Genomic DNA, 11,115 nt, shown 5'->3' with positions numbered 1-11,115 from the left:
CTGCCAATCCAAAATAACCTACGGTACAGCAACCTGATTTAGCAAAGCTACAAAACTTTAAAAAGATTTTAACAACCACGTGCCATCATGCTAAAATCTGTTATTGTTTTTCCTCAAGGCATTCTTACAGTAACAATAGTACAATAATACTATGAGAAGTAGCCTTCCTCAGAAAACAAATCATAACAATCTGATTCAGCTTAGCTACTCTAGACCTGAGAGGAATTCCAGGTCATGTGACTCGGAAGTTAAAGGTCTATTATTCAGAGTGAGGAGCAATCCATCCATTTTTATGGGAACCATAATATAAAAAAGAAATGGAAAGGACTTAAACATTTATTTCGTACTGTTGCTGGAATTGTTGCCTATCCACTGTGGGAACCTAAATTGCTGCTAATTCCATGATTTACCCACTTCCTTATGAGTTACTAATGAGAAGTGCCAGTTTTGCACGTCTAACGCCTCCTCTCTGTGTGTGCTAACTACATGACATCTTGACCCTCGTTGACCCCTCTGGTGTCCGTCCCTGCCTGACCGTGTGGTGGAAGACAAACTGTTATTCTTGAGGCCGCTCGGGTTGATTCACACTCGAGCTGTTGGCCCTGGCACTTACGACAGGCCATGTCTACTCAAGTATTCCTCTCCTCCTTCCTCCGCTAGATTGGCGTTTAGCAAAGCTGGCTCCTGTGGCATGGTGAATGCACCGGCCTGTTTGCTTAACCTTTCACCCTGAACAAAACCCCCCATCTCTCTCTCTCTCTCTCTCTCTCTCTCTCTCTCTCTCTCTCTCTCTCTCTCTCTCTCTCTCTCTCTGACACTCTCTCTCTTTCTCTCACAAACACACACACACACACACACACACACACACACCGGCTTCTCTCTCACACACACAGACCCCCTCTCTCTCTGTCTGTCTAACACACCATGTCTCTCTCTCTCGCTCTCTTAAACACTCACACACTCACAAATACACACACACACACACACACACACTCGCACACACACACACACACACACACACACACACACACACACACACACTCGGTCCATTCCACACCAGCCCTTTCCCATCAGTATCTACCCCTGCCCCAGTCTAACTGAGAGAAGTGTGGGTGTGTGTGTGTGAGGGGGGGGGGGGGGTCACAGGGGTCAAAGCCTGACTTCATTACACTGATTACTTCACAAGTCGTCAAGCACGCTAGTAGGGGCCGGCCCCCGCGCGCTCTCATCGCCGTGGAGACCCTCTATTGCCGCCACATCGCCTTCCACCTATGCGAGGAGAGAGGAGGAGGGAGACAAAGAGGGAGAGAGAGATAGACTGAGTGGGAGAGAGATAGACTGAGTGGAGAGGGGGAGTAAGGGGGGAAGCCAACAGAGAGAGAGAACGTTAATCTCTACAGTTTAGCCAGGTGGAGAGGTGAAGGCTAGACTGCCCACGCTCAAATCAAACCCCAATAAGCCTTGGAATTTATTTCATTTACTTAGCCTTTAACAGTGTCAGTCTGTAACGATTTTAATCTAATTACTACACCATTGGTCACACGCCAATGATTTACTTGACGTCTTGGTTATCGACACATAATTTTCTTTCTGAAATGTAAAAGAGCAAAATAGGTTTCAGAGCATAAATACAATGTAGTCTTTTCCCAAATCCAACATGAAAATTAAATGCTGGGGGGATTTGAGTGAAAAAACAAATTCAAGTCGAATCACAGAGGTTATTATGTAAATGTGAATCGAACAGGTCAATTAAGCTTTAATTATTTATCTGGTTTATCCACAGGGGTTTCTTTACATAACTTTCTCATTTTCTTCAATGTCTATACTTCTCAAAGTGTATTATACAATTGTTTATTATACTTTCCCATTTTCTTCCATGTCTATACTTAAAGTCTATTTTACAATATTGCTAATAATTACTGCTGGCTTGGTTCAAAGCTTTTATACTGACATTTATTTCACTCTCTGACACTATATTCACTTATTGTAAGACTGATTGGATTCTAGTTTTTGTTTTGCTTGATTTGAAGTGTGATAATGTGACAGATGAAGGGCTCCTCACATCATGAGGAAAAAACGCATAGAAACACATTTTGTGTTCTACAGTATTTGATATGAATTATCCACTCTAGGCACAGATTTGTCCAAAATATCTATCTGCATTTATTTTTGTTCTATTTGATAAGCCCTTTGCTACGTGGGTAGTGGTGGTACACACAGAGATAACTGTTTCTAAGAATTTGCATTTAAGCATTTAAACCAAAAGCCCGTTACATGTTTCTGAGCAGGGTGGATAAAAAGACACAACGTCACAAACAGGACACAGCGCACCATAAAACACACACTGTGCATTACATACAAATTGATAAAAGAAATCAACAGTAGCTGCCGTACCTACATGTGTTATCACAGCTTATATAAAACTTTTGGAATGCATACATGGTTACATAGTAGCTTGACAGAAAACAACAGGACGCTGTTTATGCAAACAAGTTAACTGACTGTTAGGCCTACATTTAAATGTGTTTAAAGGTGTTAAGTGTGACAAAAAACACCAGAGTGATTATTTATCTGTATTTGTATTAGGAGGACAAAAGGCGTATTTAGAATATTTATTTTAATTAGGCCTTTAAAGTAGAAATGGTCCGCATTAGCCACAGTGGTTTAATTGGGGTGATGGTCTAAAATTTAATTTAAAAGATAAAAATGACTATGATTTTATCATCTAGTTTCTGACACACATAATCACATTTTGTAGCAAACTGCACCCTGAAAAAGGGACAGAATGTCTTATATATTGTTGAATTCATTTTTTTCCTAAATTATGGTTTAAATAAGAGACTTTTGCCATTTCATTTTAGTGTTTAGTTTCTTGTTAGAAATATGGCCAGCTTCAGCAGAGCGATATATTTACAAATAACTGTGCACTTTGTACTAAATTGTAAAATACATAGAAGGTTTGGCGTTATTATTACAACAAAATGTAAACAAATAAAACAAAAACCCTACAGGCTACAGAAAGAATGGCTAGTCGCTCAGATTAGTCAGCTTGTCGCTGAGATGTGATTTGTTTTTGTGTATTTTAAGTTACTGGTCTCAAGCAGATTAATGTAGGTAAAACAATTAACAATTAATCACGAACTGTGACAAACTGTTTTCATTTAAGCCTTAAAATAAAAATCTTGCATGAATACTGCTTGATTTAGAAAAAAACTCTGAGGAAAAGTATCACATTCTCTCACTTCACATTAAATAATGAGATAACTGATAAGATAATATCATAGTTATAATAAGAATAATGGGGAAAAAAGTTAGGAATAATATGTGAAAAATAAATAATTTAATATAATTTTAAAATATATATATGGTCCAAAGATAATGGTGTTCTTATTAGCGTTGTACCTAGTATGTGGTCCTCAAATGTATATGTTACTATACATTACCAATCATATCGTTGAACTTAATCTCAATCGAACCTTACTCTCAAGCATGTCTTGTTTACAATAAGGATCGATAAAATAAGTAGAATGTACTGAGCATTAGGTCATTTATAAGTTCAGACACATCGTTTAAAATGTGGCCAAAACACTTTTCTGCTTCTTTGTGCCTCTTCAAGTCCTCCACACCAGAGGGTCACTAAAGGCTATTCTATGAGGTCAGACACAACGCAATGCACACAAGCTTTTTTGTTCCTGGATAAAGTTAAAGTTCACTATCCAAATTCCATAAGAGAATAGATATATTTCAAGAACGTTAGATGGTATGCTGATGTGAGAGGGCATTTCCTCCGTAGATAATACATTTCTCATGCAGGATCACGGATCCCTGGTTGAAGCCATCAACTTACTTTCGTAAAAAGGTCACCATGCTATGAAATTAAGAAGATCTCCTGGTGATCACCCAACACCAAAACAACACCAAAGTTCCCAAGAATCGCAAAACCAATATAAAGAGCTTACAGTATAGATTACATTGAATGCAATAATAACACAAACACACACACACACACAAAAGAACGTATCATCTCACAACGTATGCAATAAATACAACTGTATGCATTCTCACAAATCGCATGTTATATTAGTAAGTAAATATTTCTCCTTCACATAAATCAAACGTTATATTAGTATATATTTTGAAAAAAATCACACGTTATATTAGTGTATATTTCTCATCAATGCACAGGCCCTACTCACTCTACTTGGCCCTGTCTTCTTCCAAGGTGCTCCCGCGCCAAATATGGCACCAGTTCCTTTGGAGTCAGGGCAGGTTAAAAGTTATTCAAACTGTGGTGGATGGAGTGGAAATACCCCAAGATAAGTGGGCTTTCCTTTGTCCTGATGACAGCTCTGGTGTTGAGCACAGAGGGATGGGGGTGTTGAGGTGTGGTGGCGGGGCTTTGGGGATGGAGTTGGGGGGGTGGGATGGGGGGGGGTAGTCTCCCCTCTACTCTGCTCATTTTTTTCTTGTCAAATAGGATTTTGGAGAGGTGGGCCAACTATAGGTCATGATATTTCAGTTGAGGTCTGCATCATAAAGCTGCCATGTTCTAAGCTCTGCTTCTGTCTAGCATTGCACTCCAGCAAAACTCTCGACTTAAGGACAGCCTGCTTTTCCAGTGGCGTATAAGGTAACTGGGCGCTGACATGAAAAAAAAAAAAACTATGACATGTACAGGCTTTTAGCCGATGTCTGTCTCTACTGCTGTTTTGTGAGTGACAGGGGGAATGGGGCTGTTTTCATTTCGTTCGTGTTGGTCATGCCCACAAGCCTCGGGCTAGGTGGGAGATTGTATTGGTTGTTGTTGTTGTTGTTGTTGTTGTTTCAAGTGAAGTGCATATCAGTATGTGCCATTAGGGGTTGTGTTGTGATATTGCTGCTTGCAAGAAGCTGACAGGTAGTCTAATGATGTAAACATTTTGTCTTCGTTTTGTTGGAGGCGAGGTGTGACTAGTACAGGTCAGGTCATTTTGTTTAGCCACTGACGCATATTTAATGCCACACATTTTCGCACAAAAATGTGGGTAGGTCGACTGTTTTGCACTTGTCCTCTGTCACACCCTTGCTTCAAATGGAATTATACCAAATGAAAAAGACAACAAATCTATCACATGAAGGACGCCAAACCGGGCCGCCATTTTAGAGGTGTTTACACGCAGGAAGACCTGAGGGGTATTCCAAGTATGTGATTTAGTGGCCGGGGTAAGTTAACTCGGAGTAAGTGATGAACCTCCTAATAGAAGACCCCTAAGACTTTGTTTTTGCTGGGAGAATAAAGCCATAGGGCTCTTCTATTAGGAGGTTTACCACTTACTCTGAGTTAACTTACCCGGGTCACTAAACCATGTTACAATACCTTGTTTTCAAAACACAGATCCCTCCAAAAAGTGGACCAAAAAATACTAATAATTATTTAATTATAATAAAATATACACTATAATGCAGTAAAAAAATAAATACAAAAAAATAAACTGAAATAGTCTCGCCAGCAAGACTCCATCTCAGAACAGACTTGGTGCAACACACATGCGAGCAGTTAAGGCAGCCTGGACACAAAATGCAGAGAATCACGCGTTTGTTTTTGCGCATGCCCATCATCAGCGCGCCACCCTAGCGTGCCAATGGGGTCCTATCAGTTAACCTCAAAGTGGCAGCATCAAGTGGGCTATAACTTCACAAAGGCTCTCTAATCCATTTTTTCTGTGAAGTTCTCAAAAGATGTCTGTGGCCTCCTTTTTTGTGGTCCTGTTTTTTTTCCCCTTCATTTTAATCTTCCCCTCGTTGATCCTACTGTCACATGCAGCCGAGACCTTTGCCACAAAATGGCTGCCAGTATGGCCTGATGGGAATAGATCTGGAGTTGCTGTAAATGGAGGGCGCCATAATTTCGTTAGATTGCTACCTTGCTTGCTTGTTTGTTTGTTTGCTTCCTTGTTGTATTTTATATGTATGTAAAACTATATTTTTGTGTGACAGAGGTGTTTAACCTGCACTACCAGCATTACATCTCTGCTACTTTTTCATCCACCCATATTTATAGTTTCAAGTCTTTCAACCGTCCGTTGTCTCAGGTTTCTGAAATAGACGCTGAGGAACATTTTATGTAGATATCTATAAGTCAGTCTCCTGAAGGTAACATTTATATATGCACAATTGACATTCATAAGTGTCAGATGTTATTATTTGAGCATTAGCAATAGTAGTTACTTTTTTTTTTGTGACTTGTCTATTAATGACAAATGTACAGAGAGGCATTTCTTTTTTTTATAATATTTACAGTGTTATTTAAGCAGCCATAAAATACTTACACAAAATAGGTTTTGTCATGGAACAGCTTAAATGAAAATTATTCATTTCCATCACATCTTCTACTCTGGATCCATTTAATTATTTACTCTCAATGATGGTTGTAAGCTGTGTTTCCATTTCAAACTTATAAGAATTAAATTATTTTCTTCACTATGTCGTTCCACTTTAACGCGTCCCCCTTACCCAACTATCGCTGCGTTGCTAATACTGACAAATTATATTGAAAGTCTCCTTTTTCTCAATGATGGATGTAAGCTGTGTTTCAATTTTTAAGTTAGAAGAATTCAAATATTCCTAAATTCCTAAAAGGGATAGTATCTCTTACCCAACTATCGCTGCAATGCTAATATTGAGAATTGATATTGAAAGTCTACTTTTACATTTTTTGGGGATAATCGAAGGTTCCGATATAATGCTGAGATTCATGCATGCTGTGCTTGAGTTCCACACAGATATTTCACATACAATGAATAAACATGAAATTTAGGTTATTGCAATGAAAAGAAAGGAAATTGTTGAATGAAAATTAACTAGAGTTGGAATTAAAAATAAACTTGAAATGAAAATGTAACACAAATTGGACACATATGACCTAATGTTTATTGAAATGAAATTATGAATTTGAATCGTAACAAAATTAGCCAAACATTAATAACTGTTTACCCAGCAAGGTTTCTCACAAAACACTTTGTCCAGAATTTAAGTGGAATATAACTTTTGGGAATTTGATACTTTGGAAATATGCTGAGATGGTTCACATAGTGCTGTTGACTATACGTAGACTTATAGTTTTAACTTCCTGCCATATAAAAAAAAATACTCACTGTTTGATTCTATAGCTGTCTTTTTATTTCTGTTCTGTCTTTCTTTCTGCTGCTTTGCTCTATTATATTATGTCTGGTAAACCCTAGCCCCACGCTAACCCTAGCCATCACATTTCAGCATGAATTTACCCATTTTGTTGGCCATAATCCTTCAAAAATACAGTGTTTCCATTTACGTATTAAACACAGGAGGCTTTTATTGTGTACATTTCCACTTCGAAATAAAATGTCTGATGTTTTCCATACACATAATTTTCGAAGTTCTACCTCATCAGGGTGGATGGTTTTGCATATATAATCTAATAACAGTGTGGAAGAAAATTAACAGAGAAAAATCCAGCACACCCCTGTACATTTCAATTTGTTTTCTAGTATAGGCTTGTGGGTGGGGGAGTAGGATTTAATGGCAGACACGGAGCAGCTTAGCTAACTTCAACACACACAGCGAGAGAGACAAGCTCACATACATATAAACACATATATACACACAAGCAAGAGAGAAAAGCACACAAACATATAAACACATATATACACACAAGCGAGAGAGGGAGAAACAGAGAGACAGAGACACTTGCATACAAATGGAACACACACCTGGGGCAACACACCATTACACAAACATACACAATCTCTCTCTCTTTCCATCTCTCTATCACACACAAACATGCTCACACCCACACGCGCACGCACACATACACACAAACACACACACACACACACACACACACACACACACACACACACACACACACACACACACACACTCACACACACACACACACAAATACACACACACACACACAGACTCACCCTCACACACACACACACTCACTCACACACACACACACACACACACACACACTCACCCACACACCCACACACACACCCACACACCCACACACACACACATACACACACACACACACACACAGACTCACCCTCACACACACACACACACACACACACACACAAACACACACACATTCACCTGGGCCAACAAAATAGAGCCTTTAACTTTCAGGTGGAGATAAGAGGAACAATCACACAGACAAAGCCTTCCTATGGGCTGCGGCATCGCTGACTTCACAACACTCCATCACACTTCAACTTTATAAATATATATATATTTATTTTAAAACATTGTAAGGTCTAAAATATGTTTTGTTAACATTAACTTTTAAAAGACGTTGTTAAAGAATAATTGAATGTAAAACTGAGATTCCAAAAACTCAATGTTTTTGTCACAGCATATCCTTTGAAATAGCATCAGGGACAAAAAGAGTGGCTAACTGAGCCTTTCACTGTGAATGACTGTACCAGCGTGATCACTAGCTGTGTGGGGGTGTTGCACCCTTGTTTAGATATCATGGGCCGCAGAAATATATATATATACAGTATATAACCTCTCTAGCACTAAGGGACAAAATTACAATATAATTCACTCCAGAAGAAATATTACAAATAACATTGTATGCAAGGCAATTACAGGAACAGCACCCAGTGTTATGCAACCATAATGAATGACTAAACAACCTCAATTGTATTCCTACGTTAGTATCATACTAAAAAGGATCTATCTATCGGTCTACCTATCTATCTATATATGTACAAATATGATGAAGGACTAAACAACCTCCATTGTATTCCTACTTTAGTATCATAGTATACAAGTATCTATCTATCGGTCTATCTTTCAGTCTATCTATCTATCTACATGTACCAATATGATGAATGACTAAACAACCTCAATTGTATTCCTACATTAGTATCATAGTATAAAAGTATCTGCATATCTGTATATCTATCTTTTTATTTAATATATATATATATATATATATATATATATATATATATATATGTATACACACACATTTAGATTATGGCACTAACTAACAAAACACCAAAACATAATTGCCTTGTTTTGAAATTACACCACTCAATGTGTGTCTGTATGCATGGTTCGCACTTGCAAGCAATGTCTGAGAAATGGACGCTTCAATTCAACTCTTAATCCTCTTTTTGTTCCAGGTGCACACATGAACATGTCACTGCTCAAGTGGGCTGGCCTGGACCCTTGGTTCACGGCTGACTTGCTTGGTTTGTTTAAGCCTTAATGGAGGAACCCACTGATCTCCTAAGTTCTCCCTTAATGGCCTTAGGCTCTTTCTGTTGTTGTTCTGAGCCACCGAAGAAAAGAACCTGAAAGACACGATCTGAAGGAAGGATTAGTTTTGTTGCCATACGTGACCTGGAAGAGGAAGCTAAGTCTTTTAGTCTGCCTTCGTTCGTTAACCCTCCAAACAGAAGGTCACTAACCCAAGACAGAGGGGGTCAAGGATTGAGCCTCCAGAGCCTTAGACACTGAGCACCGTCGTTACAAATAACTTCCTGGGTCACGACTGTGGATTTTAGCGGAGGATGTTGTACTAGCGAGACAGATAGATAGGAACAATACAAGAGGGAAATTATGCTAATGCCGGTCGTTTTGTCTGAATAACTGCCAGGATACAGACCCAGTATGGGCACCAATGCGTTGAAGCACTATGCAAAAAGGCAATGAAGCTTTAGAGATGATAGTGAGAGATACGGAGAAAGAGAGTCCGGCAGGAATTCTGTTGAAATAGTTCAGAGGCCCATTGAAGAATGAGTCAAAGCAAGGTCAGGAGGGAAGGAGGGTAATTTGCAGTGTTTCCGGGGATAAATCAACATTATGGTGTTGGGGTGTAGAATTTGGCTTGGTTAGATAGTCTCATAGCTTGGGGATAAAACAACATTATGGTGTTGGGGTGCAGAATTTGGCTTGGTTAAATAGTCTCATAGCTTGGGGATGAATCACCATTATGGTGTTGGGGTGCAGACTTTGGCTTGGTTAAATAGTCTCATAGCTTGGGGATGAATCACCATTATGGTGTTGGGGTGCAGACTTTGGCTTGGTTAAATAGTCTCATAGCTTGGGGATAAATCAACAGTATGGCGTTGGGGTGCAGACTTTGGCTTGGTTTAATAGCCTCATACCTTGGGGATAAATCAACATTTACTTGACATAAAGTTTTACTGTAATTCCCTTGCTAACGCCACCATACAGTTTCCTTTTTGAGACATTTATTTGGTGAGAATGTCCTTTTATGTAAAGCAAACATTCGGGAGGGTCTACAAAACAGAATTCTGTTATTTTGGACACAAGGGGATTAAAGGATGATTTGCCATAAAACTGAACTGAAAAAAAAATGAACCTGAAAGTGTGGTGATTGGTGACCACACCGAAGTGTGACTCAAATTAGTGGCTGCCTTCCAAACTTCTCCCTCAGATCTCAATACAGGCAGAACCATGTTAGTCGCATAAATGACAGTTGAAATAAGTGCTTATTTTACGCTACTTTAAAATATAACATAATACACCTGAAGATTGCCCTTATAGAAAATATGTGTACTGTTGAGCCATCACACTTTTATTTCGTAAATGCATCTCTAACGCTTTCTCTACTTGATAACTAAATACTCAAAGGTCTGTGCTGTGATGACTAAAGTGAAATGCTGTCTCTCATGTAAACATATCTTCTAAAACAATAATGTACAAAATATAAATAAAACTAATGTGCGGCAACAGTGTGAATGCAAATTGTTATCAGATCTCAAGAAGACATTTTACATTTATTTTATCGTTTTATCGTCCACACATACAAATCAAGCATGAGTTCACAGACAGATCACTGAGTGTGTATTGCACTAGATTTGGCAGAAAACAAAATACTATATAAATGATTACTATATTACAATACTATTTCAACTACTATTTAAATGATTATTATACGATTAAAATTACTTTATAAAGATAACTATCCTATTTAAACTACTATGCAGGCTTTGTTTGTTGTTAAGAAAGATCCAACAGAAGTTGATATTTTTCCAAACATTCAATCCAAACATTTTGAAATTTTACAGAATGTGATGTATCACACATGCTACATATTATGTAAACATT

This window comes from Sprattus sprattus, assembly GCF_963457725.1.
Source record: "Sprattus sprattus genome assembly, chromosome: 1".
NCBI classification, from domain to species: domain Eukaryota; kingdom Metazoa; phylum Chordata; class Actinopteri; order Clupeiformes; family Clupeidae; genus Sprattus; species Sprattus sprattus.
Note: the sequence above shows the minus strand (reverse complement) of the source record.